This window comes from Acomys minous (genome assembly GCF_964271855.1).
Source record: "Acomys minous genome assembly, chromosome: 16".
NCBI classification, from domain to species: Eukaryota; Metazoa; Chordata; class Mammalia; order Rodentia; family Muridae; genus Acomys; species Acomys minous.
In genome coordinates, this window is record NC_140498.1 from 12,939,820 (window position 1) to 12,953,393 (window position 13,574).

The following is a 13,574-nucleotide window of genomic DNA, read 5'->3' on the forward strand; positions in this document are numbered from 1 at the left end:
AAATATGGCCTGATCGACATTTGCACCTGGCTTGTTCAACTCACATTTTACATGCCCGATTCATGCATGTTGCTGTCTATATGTCTAATGTGTATCTTAATATATTACCAAGTTGTGCTATTTTTGAGAAGGGCATATTGATAAATATGGACCTGCTGGCCAGATATATAAAGAATTCAGTCTAAGCCGGGCATGGTGGTGCACGCCTGTAATCCCAGCACTTGGGAAGCAGAGGCAGGCAGATGGCTGTGAGTTCGAGGCCAGCCTGGTCTACAAAGTGAGTTCAGGACAGCCAGGGCTACACAGAGAAACCCTGTCTTGAAAAAATATTTCAGTCTATAGCAATCATCTTTAATTTAAATATGGGCAAAGCACTGGAACAGATATTTATCAACAGACATACACATGCCCAGGGATGCCCAGTAGATGCAAGGAACATCCTCAAAATCACCACTCGGGACATGTTTTAACATGGTTCCCTTTCAAATATAAAGCTTGCAAATACTTGCTCCCATTGCCTCCCTGGACGGATTCCCTCCTTCATGGTACAAGGTACTTCTGATCTTTAGTTGATATTGTTTTACTTGATCAAGTTTTCTTAGTTGCCTGTGATTTGGGGTTATACCTCTGAAATCAGGTCCAGCCCCAAACCATGGACAGTTGGTGTCTTATATTTAATGCTACGATTCATTTAGGCTGAGTTTTGGATGTGGGGGAGGTAAGCGTCCGGCTTCATTTTTCTCCATGTGGACACCCTTTCTCTCGACCATTGTTTTGAAGAGACCGTTCCTACCGTATCAGATGGTTTTAGTCACAGCAGCTTCATATCATGTTTTCTCATGATATAAAACTGCTGTAACTAAAACCACATAGCACTTTAAAGAAAGAGCCCAGGAATGAACGTAGGCATTTACAGCCAACAGGTCTCCAACACAGTGCCAAGAACAGGGATGCCAGGAATGAGGATGGTTCCCAGGGCTCGGCACATGTCACCAAAACAAAGCCAGTCCTGTCAGTCTCTCATGTCTGGGTAGAGAGACTTCTCATTCCTCGTGTTTCAGAGACTTACAGTGAGAAAACAGGCCAGGCCCATGAGAACAGCCACTGCATTCAGACTGAAGTCATGAAGTGACCGCATGCTCCCGGGGGAGAGGGGGTGGGTCTCCTGCTTGAACCCATCAGACAAGCACAGTGGTCTGCCTTTGACCTGGGAAGTTGGGCAGAGGCTCTGCTTTACTCGGTGTCGGAGAGCCACACCCATGCAGGAAGTACCTCCTCCACCCAGAGAAGATTGGAGGGGGGGCGGGGGGAGCGGCGATGTGCTGAATACGAGCAAATTTCAGGTGAGTCTTATAAGGATCGCCTCATCAGCGACGCCACACCTAACATCTGTGTCTAGTTCACAACCCAATAGTAGAGCTGCCTGGCCAGAGTGAACATCTGTGAACACCTGCGCAGTGGACCTCCGTGCCAGCCAGTGGTTCTACCTGATGTATACGTAGTCCAGCCTGCCATCTCACTGGATAATGGGGTCCAAGTGGGTTCACTTATGCAACAACAGAGCAAAGGCAGCACCATAGAGAGCTAAAAAGGTCGTGTGAGCTTTGGCTGTCCTATATCATTTCCACTTGGCTCTTCCAGAATTAGAGGCTAGATTAGATTATAAGCACCTATCCTCAAGGAGCGCCTATAAAAGCCCTTTAAAGGGTCTGGGTGTCTTCAAATACACAGAAAACATTAAGACACAAGAGATGTGAAGACCCAAATGATCATGGCACCTTAAAAAAGATGTAACATGACAGAATGAGACCCCAAATGAAAAACAAAGCCAAGAAAGCTTCAACAATGGACCGCAAAGAAATGGAGGTCGGTGACATTGTAAGACTGAGAAATAATTCTGGGCCATACTTAAAAAAAAAAAAAAAAACAAACCAAACAGGTCTGAGAGTTTCAAGAACATGTACATGTCCTTTAGAGTGGCTAAATTCAGCTCTAGATACCTCCAGCAAAGTCCAGAGGACGGCACAGTGAGCCCACAGTGTTCTCTGCCTTCCCAGTTGGTGGGAAAGTTGTACTGAAATGCCATCATAATCTGTTTGGTATGTGACATAAAAATAATTCACATTTAATCAAGCTATTTCATTGCTAAAATGTGCACTGTCATCTGAAAGGGGGAAGAGGGCCTCAGTGGATCTTCCCAATGCAGGGGTGCCACAAGCCTTCGAATTTTAAGGGATATAACATCTGCAAAGCACAACATGGTGTGCTACGTTTTGTAAAGATGAGGGCAAGCCATTTGACAGAAACTGAAACAATAGAAAGCACTAGATGAAACGTCAGAGAGTGAAATCTAACAGAATGCCAGCCACAAGCTCAGGCAATTGGTAGGAAACGCCACAGAACTGATAGTCAGCAACAATAGGATGGTCAGCAAAGCTCTGAAAGGCACCGAGTAATTGACTCAGCCATGAGTACTGAGTGGGTGGGGGTTTTGTTGTTTAAATCTTGAACTTTTAGCTTCTGAGGTTCTGGTATTAGTCACAAAAACTCAAAGCACATTAACTTATTCCTTAGCCAAAGAAAGAAATGGAACTCCAGAGCACAATGCTATGTTAATACCATTTTGTCTTTCTTAACATATGTGGAAACATTTAATCTACTACAATTCTAAAAACCGCTAGACTCTACACTGAATTTACTATTTGGGTCTAGATTAGACCAGCCAGTGAACAAATATTTCATTGTTCATGATTGAAGAGGATGTGTAGGAGATTTGAGGAATGCTTCAAGAGAATTAAATCAAGTTTATTTTATTTATCTATCTATCTATCTACCTATCTATCTCTCTATCTATCTATCTATCTATTTATTTATTTATTTATTTGAGACAGGGTTTCTCTGTATAGCCTTGGCTGTCCTGGACTTGCTTTGTAGACCAGGTTGACCTCGAACTCACAGATGCCTGCCTCTGTCTCCCGGAAAGCTGGAATTACAGGTGTGCACGGCCATGTCCAGCTAAGCCAGTTTTCTTTTAAAAGCCCAAAATTACATTTCAAATTAGTAACCAACGTTTGTCGAATTGGCCTTTAAGCCTCCTCAGTAGGAGTGAGTTCATGTGTGGTCCTGTCCAGTCAGCCAGGGACCCAGGACTGGAGAGCTCCGAGACTCTAGGGAGAACCCAGCACTGCCACTTTCCAAAGCAAACACAATTCCTAACTGTCTTTGAGATACTAACTGTCTAACTGTCTTTGACATGGATCAGTGTTGCTCTTACGTTCTTCTGTGATTGGAGATCACTACAGAAGGCTACAGCTGGCTAAAGTGCAGGGAACAACTGACCTCACTGGAGGTCCAGCCCTCACTGGAACAGCTACAACATAACCCTACACTTAAGAATCAAGGAAAAGCGTGGAAGAGGGACAGAAAGATTTTACCGGATGGAGACCCAAGAGCACGTCTTCTGCACACGGCAGAGAAGCTGTACCCAAGAAATCTCAGTAATATGGTTGCCTAAATAAGGGAAGGCTCAGAGGGGACTGGACAGGAAAGAGGGAGGGGCGGAAATGATTTAAATACAGCGAGCATGTAGGAAATTCCCCCAAATCTAAAACAACACTTAAATGAAAAAATAAAAACAGGAACAATTAAGCCAGGCTGGTGACACATGCTTTTAATCCCAACATTTGGGAGGCAGAGGCAGGAGGATCTCTGTGAGTTCAAAGCCAGCTTGGTCTACAGAGTGAGTCTGGAACAGCCAGAGCAACACAGAGAAACCTTGTCTCAAAAAAAAAATAGTACAATTAAATAAAAAAAAATTAAATTTAACTTTCAGTTTAATCTATACTTAAAAATATGACATTTTGAATAAAAAATGTCAAAGGCATTTTATATGATATCTTGTATTAACTTATATTTTATTTTGGATAAATTATTATAGTATAGATGTTTTCAATGTTAAGCATGGTTGCAGCAGCTAAGAACTTTTCACTTGAAAATTAATATTGATGGCTTTCAAAACCAAGGTGTACACCCACTAAATTTCATTCTTTCTTTTCTTAGTGTCATGTAGCCCAGGATAGGCTCAAACTGTGTAGCTGAGGATGACCTTGAACTCCTGATTCTCCTGCCTCCACCTCACAAGTGCTGGAGAACCAGGAGTTCAAGGTCATCCTCAGCTACCGTTCTTAAACATCTGGCTTTATCTTTCACTGAATGACCTGACACATTCTTCTTCTTCTTCTTCCTCCTCCTCCTCCTCATTCCTCCTCTTCCTCCTCTTCTTTGACACAATGATACTATTTCCTCTGTGACAAATATTCCTTAGATTCACATACTCATTAATTGAACATCTGGGAAAATGAATATCTAGAGGAAAAACAATACATGATAACTGATGAGAGTGCAAATTAGAACAGACACTATGGGAGACAGTATGGCGGATGCTTGCAAGGCTAATAGTAAGGCTACCTGTGGTCTGTTAGGCCACAGGACTGAAAACCATAACAGGCTGTGTACCTGTAAGGAGGTGAAACCAGCATGCCGAAGAGAAGAACCTGTATCTTGAAGTCATGGCAAAAGTATTCACACTAGCCAAGACAGAGGGCCATCTGAGTTCCACTAATGCATGAATGGGTAAACAATATCATAAATAATTTTTTCTGTGGGAAAAGAAATGCTACCAGTTGGAATGGCATGGACTGTCATTTGGAATGCATGAATAAAACTAAAGAACATTATTATTAAGCAAAATAGGCCACACACACACACACACACACACACACACACACACACACACAAAATGCCCCATTTTCTTACTTATTGAGCATACAAAAAAAAAAAAGATTAATGTTGAATGCATAGAATATGAGAAAAAATATTTACCACAGGCTAGAGGAGAAAGGAGCCTGGGGAAATGTTGATTAAAAGTATAACATTTTAGTTAGTGGCTGGAGAGATGGCTCAGGCATCACTTAAAAGATGTACTGTTGTTACAGGAGAGCAGAGTTTGCATCCCAACATTGATGCAGGGACTCCCAACTTCCTGTAGCCCCAGTTCGAGGGTATTAGACACCTTCTTCTGGCTTCTGAGGACACTGTACTTATGTGTACATACCCCGAGAGACATGCGCATACATATAATGACTATAGCTGTAACATATTCTATGTTGTAAAGTGGACAGATGACAAGGTTTTCATTAGATTTTTTCCAGAAAAATAAAACATGCCCAAAAGTAGTCTCACCATTCTACAATGTGTATGTTTTTAAGTCACAGTTTGTAACACACACACACACACACACACACACACACACACACACACACACACACACACAGAGAGAGAGAGAGAGAGAGAGAGAGAGAGAGAGAGAATATATATATATACATATTTAAAGCTGTATTTATTTTAATTTTATGTATATTTGTGTTTTGCCTGCCATGTGCCTGTAGTGCCCTAAGAGGCCAGAAGAGGGCGTCAGATCCCATGGCACTGGAGTTACAGAAGGTGTGAGTTATCATGTGAAGAAAGCAAGAACAACAAGGGCTTTTAATCCCTGAGTCATTTCTCCAGCCCCATATAGTATTTTATCAATTGAGAAAATCAAAGACTTGAGGGACAGAATAAAATAATACCTCTGTTATTTTAGAGAACATTAAAGTCTGCCCAATGGACAAGAGAAAAAAATTGCCAACTATTCATCTGACAAAAGATTATATATAATATATCTCATATATATAGTCCATATGAAAGTGTCACAACAAGACCATTCATTTAGTTTTTTTATTTAGTTATGTGCATATAAGACCAGGTCTCACTATGTAGTCCTGGCCATCCTGGAACTCTATGTAGTCTAGGCTGGCCTCAAACTCACAGTAATATAATTGCCTCTGCCTCCATAGTTCTGGGATTAATATAATATAATATAATATAATATAATATAATATAATATAATATAATATACATTATAATAAGTTAAACTGAAGAAAAGAAATTGTTTAGAAGTAGACAACTAAAATGTAATATTTATCTCAAAAAAGTGCCAGCATTTAACATTCTCAGTCGTCAAACAAATGCAAATCAAAACAGTGGTCAGAGTCCGTCTTATCCCAGCCGGAATGGCTCTTACCAAGGAGACAATGAACAAGCGCTGGTGGGAACAATTGGGAAAGAAATGGCACGTCAATAATGGGTACAAACCAGTGCAGCCACTGCAGAAATCAGTGCCACTGTGCAATCCACCTATGTCACTCCAGGATATGAAACCGAAGGAGCGAAGTCAGTGTGCTGCAGAGATGCCTTGCGAGCCCGTGCTTAAGGTGGCACCGCTCACTCTAGCCTGGGAAGACAGTCAGCCTAGGTGCTCATCCACAGACAAATGGATTTAGCCTTAAAGGGCGAACCGTGCCATTTTTCGGGGAAAAAAATGGATGAAACTGAGAATCATCATGTTAAGTGGAAGAAATCAAACATAGAAAGTCAAACACCGCATGCTTCCGGTCATATGTGTAATCTAAATTTGAAAAGTGACTAAGAGTAGAAGGGAGACTACTTGGGAAGGGACAGGGGACCAGTGGGAGGAAGGAGGTTACATAAAGGGTTAACGAGTGAATGTACTCAGAGTACATCCTATATGCGTATGAAAGTGTCATGAGAAAACCATTTCTTTCTCTCTTTGTTTATTTTTGTATATGCATGTCAGACCAGGTCTCACTATGTAGCCCTGGCTAGCCTGGAACTCTCTCTATGTAGTCCAGGCTGGCTCAAACTCACAGGAGGTATGACTGTCTCTGCCTCCTTAGTTCTGAGATTAAAGATGTGCACAACCACTTCCAGCTGAAACCCCCTTATGTTGCATATGTGAATTAAAAGTAACATATGTGTCACTGCTCCTTTGAAGAAGGTGACATGAAGAAGGTGGTAGTGTTCTAATGTGTTGTATGTTGCTTATTTTCTTGACTAACTTGGTTAGTGTAGTCTGGGAGAAACACCAGAAGGGAGGGAAGATTACTTACGTCAGCTCACAGCTTCAGAAGGTTTAGTTTATCACAATGGGGAAAGCATAGCAGGGTTCACAGTGACAGGAGTGATTTCGGTACTTTTGGAATGGTGACAGACCCCGAAGCCAGGGCCCGAAGCTGAATCCAGCCATGACCTTCATAGTCTCCACCAGCCGAGCCTTGTATCCTAAAAATTCTACAATTTCCTAAACAGAGCCAGCAGCCAGAGGCCAGGTGTTCAAACGCGTGAGCCCGTGGGGGATTGCGCATGCATCAACGAACTGTGTCATTCTCGGGTTGCCCGTAGTAAGCAGACACTGCTGGTTCTTGATGAAGTTCCTGAGACTCTGTAAAACCCTACAGCACAGGTGTAAGCACTGACTTTTACTCCCCTGTTCTGCCTTGTGGCTATGTCAGTTTTCTCCTCAAGCTCTTTCTTTCTGGCCGAGAGTGACTCTAAGCCAGCTGAGCTCACCAGGCCTGGTCACTGCCTTTCAGTTAATTTATGCCTTTCTGTTCTCACCTTAGCCTGTCCCTTGGTGGAGCACAGCTCCGATGCCATAGACCTGAGAGGTCTCACTCGATGCAACCTTGTTCCTGATTCACTGAGCACTGTGGAATAATCAGAACCTAATGGTCAAGTGCCAGTTTTTCTCAAAAGATGCACAGAATCATTTTTTAAGAGGTACAGTAAAATTATCGTAATATGGTGCATGAATTTAGTGTAGGGCTTTTGTTTCGTTTTGTTGCTTTTTGTTTTTGACATTTGAGCCTGAAAACCTGAAAGCAAGGTTCATGAACACGACTTCATGAACAAATTTGACTCTACAAACTTGACAGTTAAGACTTCCGTTTCTGTCCTTTCTCTTAGAGCTGCCTTGTAGCTTCTGTAGCGGTGCCTTTGCTGTGGGTGCTCTGGGATGTGGCCTCTGCATTAGACGTGCCTGAAGGTGGCTGGTGGCATCATCTCGTGCATGAAGAATTTCAGCTTTTGAAATGGCTTCATTACAGCCATACTTCTCTTTAATGGACTCTGATTTTGGGCAGGCCAAAGTCAATGTGAAAATTCTAAATGAAACCCAACGAAGTCACAAGCTTGGTGTCCACACTCCCTTTTTGGATGGTTGAGGAATATAGTGACGTCACCGTGTTCTTCCAGCTCTGGAATTGTGCAGATGGCTTTCCCACAGACAGCAAGCGTGCAGTCCCCGCCCTCCATGCATAGTCAAAGCGGCACACAGGAAAGTGATGGGATGAGGAAACCCACAGAGGCATTAGTGGCTGAAATAATGAGGCGAGGCTCTGGGATGCAGGAAACTTTCTGTAAATGAAGTATTTGGACAATAGCCGTGGGGCTCATTAAGCTAACAAGATGACAACCTCCTGGGGCCAATTTTCAGAGTTCCTTGGTGAGCCCTGTGAGTTACACTTGTAGGCCGACTTCTAATGGAAGTTGGGATCTTTGGGGAAATTAAGAAACTGAAGAGTGAATGTCACCTGGGGCTGAGAGAACCAGGGTCCCAGGATGCAACGCACCGAGACAGGGAAGCCGCAGCGGCTCTGCTGTCTCTGTGAGGCTGGAGCTAGAATAAGCAGGCGGAGCTCCGCTGCCTCAGCGAGGGGACTCTGCCTGCCTTGCCGCCAGATAGCCTCGTCACATGTCATGAAAGGAAAAGGCGAGGAGTTTAGCTTCAGAAAGATAAATTTGGTTGGAAAAAATCTCTCCTTTAAAGGATCTGAATGGAGACATTTTCCTATACATGGCTTCTAGGCAGGGACATTGTTGTTGACACTGCTCCTTAATCAGATTTCAAGGTCATGTACTTCTGGGGGCACAGCACTGCTCTCTGATGCCTCCTTTTAGCATAGCCTCTGCCCTCGTCCTTAACTCTCTGCCATGACTTCCCAGTGTGGAAAGTGAGCAAGGGGCAGGACATTACGATTACATACAAGTCAGATCTTAAAAACATAATTTCCCACCTACCTACCACAAAACCCAATGAAGTTAAATAAATAAACCTCACTTGTGTTTTAGGGCTCTTGTACCAAGTATATCTATAGATACAACAAAGAATGAAAAAAAAAAACCTAAGACACCTAGAAATAAGAAATTAAAGGGTAATACACAAGCTTATAAGAGACTGAAGAAGTAAAAGGGCCACGTGGTTTATATAGAAGAGAGCTAATCATTTAATTTTTTTTTTTTGAGACAGGGTTTCTCTGTGTTAGCCTTGGCTGTCCTAGACTCACTTTGTAGACCAGGCTGGCCTCGAACTCACAGAGATCCACCTGCCTCTGCCTCCCCAAGTGCTGGGATTAGAGGTATGCCACTGCACCTGGCAAGGTAAACATATTTTAAGATTAAACAAACAAAGAGTATACCAGAAACTATACTAAGATCAGGAGACAAACTGTGGCATCCCGGGTGCTGGTTTGGTGTGTTTACATATTACGTCTTTTAGGAAGACTGCATTTGGGTGAGAACAGGACTTCTGATGCACCGAGTTGTCAGCGACGCATGGTGAACATGTTTCTATAAGAGTCTAAGGGATGCGAATGTGTTTTGCTCATGATAAGACTTTTAAAAAGTTTGTCACTGACCGGCTTTGCCCAGTTTTGAATTTACAACAGCTAGTCACCCCTGTAAAGCTACTCATTTCTAGGGAAGCTGTCTCAGTTACGGTTTCTATTGCTGTAAATAGATGCCACGACCATGGTAACTATTATAAAGAAACATTTAATTGGGGCTGGCTTACAGTTCAGAGGTTTAGTTCATTATTGTCATGGTGGGCAGCGTGGCGGTACACAGACAGACGTGGTGCTGGGTGTGGCGGTACACAGACAGACGTGGTACTGGGTGTGGCGGTACACAGACAGACGTGGTACTGGGTGTGGCGGTACACAGACAGACGTGGTACTGGGTGTGGCGGTACACAGACAGACGTGGTACTGGGTGTGGCGGTACACAGACAGACGTGGTACTGGGTGTGGCGGTACACAGACAGACGTGGTACTGGGTGTGGCGGTACACAGACAGACGTGGTACTGGGTGTGGCGGTACACAGACAGACGTGGTACTGGGTGTGGCGGTACACAGACAGACGTGGTACTGGGTGTGGCGGTACACAGACAGACGTGGTACTGGGTGTGGCGGTACACAGGCAGACGTGGTACTGGGTGTGGCGGTACACAGACAGACGTGGTACTGGGTGTGGCCGTACACAGACAGACGTGGTGCTGGAGAGGTAGCTAGGAGTTCTACATCTAGATCCGCAGGAAGAGAGTGAGACACTGGGCCTAGTGTGAGCATCTGAGACCTCAAAGTCCACCTCCTGCCACACCCTGTGACACATTTCCTCCACCAAGGCCACACCTCTTAATAGTGCCACTCCCTATGAATATATGGGGCCATTTTCATTCAAACCACCAGAGAAGCTGTTGTGGGTCAGATGATCTGACCTATTTTTTTTTCAGTTGTTCTCAGAGTGGTTTTCAATTATTTTAAAATGAGTTTGTCTATATAGGAAAGAAAATCCATGCAATACAAATTTCTTTTTCCTTCAAGACAGGGTTTCTCTGTGTAGCCTTGACTGTCCTAGACTCCCGCTGTAGACTAGGCTGGCTTTGAACTCACAGTGATCCACCTGCCTCTGACTCCCAAGTGCTGGGATTAAAGACGTGTACCACCATGCCCGGCTTGCAATGCAAGTTTTTGAATTAACCTTTATTATGTTGTATAAATTCATGGGTTTTACTGATATTTTCCTATTTGTATCTGCCATGACTTGGTCAAGTCTATACCCCTCTACTTCACTTGATGCCTCTGCCATTACCTCTTAGCATCCTTCCTAGACCACAGAAGATGCTCTGGAGCTATTCTGTTCTCTTTTACTTCACACTGCCCCTTATAGTTATTGGTACTCCTTGTGTATTTCTGTATGGTTGTCTTATTCTTTTCCATAAGTATGTGAGAATGTGTGGTATTTGTTTTGCTGTCTGTTTTGGTTCACTCAAGTGTGTTCTTGAAAATTCTGAGGTACTTTGCAAAACAAAGAAACTAACATTTTGGCTGCATCTTCTACAAAAAAAAATTTTATCAAATATTAAATGTGACCAAAAGCTCTTAAACATGGGTAAACAAATGCTCCTGACTCTGGATTTTCTAGTGGATTCCTAAATATGACACAGAGTAAGCTGAGTCACAGCAGTATAAAAAAAAGGAGGTTATTACCTTGTTATGCTATATTGTTATATTGTTATATTACAATGTTACAGTGTATAACATTGAGAAAGTACATCAAGGAGGATGGTCAAGAGATTAAATGATTTATCAAGCAGCCCAAGTAACTGGAGAGACTATTTAGAGAGCCTACAGTTGTGATGCCCTGGCATCTGAAAATAGAAATGTATCTCTCAAAACCAAAATAAAAGTACTGCAATTTGAAAAGAGGCAAAGGATGGGGATTTGGTACCAGCAGAATAGGAAGCTCCAGAAAGTCCTTGCTTCCACAAAATGGTCCATTTTGTGGTTCTCAGGAAAGTTCCAGAAAACAGAGGCTGCCCTATAAAGTTCCATGGAAACCTCCTGAACACATACTGGCCCAGTGCCCACCCCAGGCTGCACCACACAGTGTGGAGGAAGCACGGAGACTAAGCTTCTCCCTGTGGTGAGAAAGACAAGAGTGGTGTGAATCCTAGTGCTTCAGCTTCCGTGCAGACTTTCTGGATGGGAAAACACGCATCATGAATGGCTCTGGAGGGCACTAGGACCAAAAAAAGCTATGTGGTGCCTCTGAGTCGCAGGACAGAGGGTCCAGTGGACTGGAGTTTGGCAGTCCGTGATGAAGAATTTCATGGAGAAACTGGTGAAATGTTCTTACTCAATGGACTCTGAACATTCAGAGTGGATTCGCTACTTCTCAGAACAAAGCTGGAGTGGTCAGAAAGCATGTGAAGAAAGGCACACATGTGGACAGAATACTGTATAAATAAATCTAAAAATAAAAGAATAAAACACATTTTTAAAAGCCCTTTTCAAACAGTTTTTGTTATGAGCAACTTCTGTGTCTTAAAACTTTCTGCACTCAAGGACAAACGTTTTTGTTTCTATCTTTAAAAACTATAAATTACCGATGTTTTAACTTACAATAGGACCGTATTGAGATAAACACATCATAAGCTGGAAGCTTTGTTTTTTTTTTATATGTACAAGTGTGTGTCTGCGTGCCACCTATGTGTAGGCATCTGCAGGGACTGAGCAGTCTCCAGAGAGAGTAGGGAACGGAAAGAGAATTGGTTGAGACCAATGAAGATTTAGACTCAGCAAGCAATGGCTCACAATCCCCTTGGATTTCCAAACTTTCAAGAACTTTCTCTGATCTATCTACATATCTATCTAATGTATCATTTTATATATGAGTGCATGTCCCTGGGCAGGGGGCAGGAAGAAATTAAGAAAACAAGGATCCAAAACCCTCCTTTGCTCTCCCCAGGCACCTACACAGAGATGGAACACTCTTTCTCTCTCTCTCTCTCTCTCTCTCTCTCTCTCTCTCTCTCTCTCTCTCTCTCTCTCTCTCACACACACACACACACACATAAATGTATTTTAAATGCTTCCAGCTTATGACATGTTCATCTCAATACAGAATTATTCTAAGTTGAGGAACATCAGTAACTCAGAGTTTTTAAAGACAGAAATAAATCATATGTCTTTGAATGCAGTAGTTTTTTTTTTTTTAAAACAGGTTGCTTAAACAATGAATGTTTGAAAGGGACTTTTACAACTCGATTTTTCTTTCAAATGCAATTGTATAGCGATATACTAAAAATATCTTACTTCAAGCCCTAGGACTTCTGCATGGAAAGACTCTGACATTTCTAAAAGCATGTGAGTGATTTAGTGTGTTCTCTGGTCTTGGTCTCGGTCTGTGTTCCTGTGAACTGCTCTGCCCTGCCACACCCTCACTGATAGACTGTTTCCTCTAAAACCTCTTCCCAAGAGTCAAGCATCTTGCTGACATATTACAGTAACTACAGCAGCTTTCTAATAAAACATTAACTCCATCGGTGGAAGAACTGACTAGAGGAAAAGCAGGAGGTTATGTAGATCAAGCTTTCCCATTTCACAAGTGTCTCTTGGGGCCGTCCTCCATTGCTCCTGTGCTCACACACTCCCCAGACGACTTTGGACTCTTGCACATCTTCTGCCCTTGTCACCACGAAGCCTGCAGTCTTTCCCAGCCCATCAATGCCACCATGGCAGACTTCTTCCTTCTTCAAGCACCAACTTTACAAATGGCTGAGAATAGAATTGCAATAAATAAAGGCACAGAGTGTCTGTGGAATTCAGAGAAGCCAGTTGAGTCACTGGCATAGGGGATGGTGATTTCCAATTCTAGAGAAAATGCCTGTTGAGACTGGAGCTTGGAGTCCAGGACACAGCAGCATCTGGGTTAGGGATGACTGACCTTCTGGTTCAACAGGGTATATTTCATTGTCTCTTTTTCTTGGTTAGAATCTAAGCTAGCTCATCGCTTCCAGGAACTGAGATTGCAAACTTATAGATAATAAAAATAA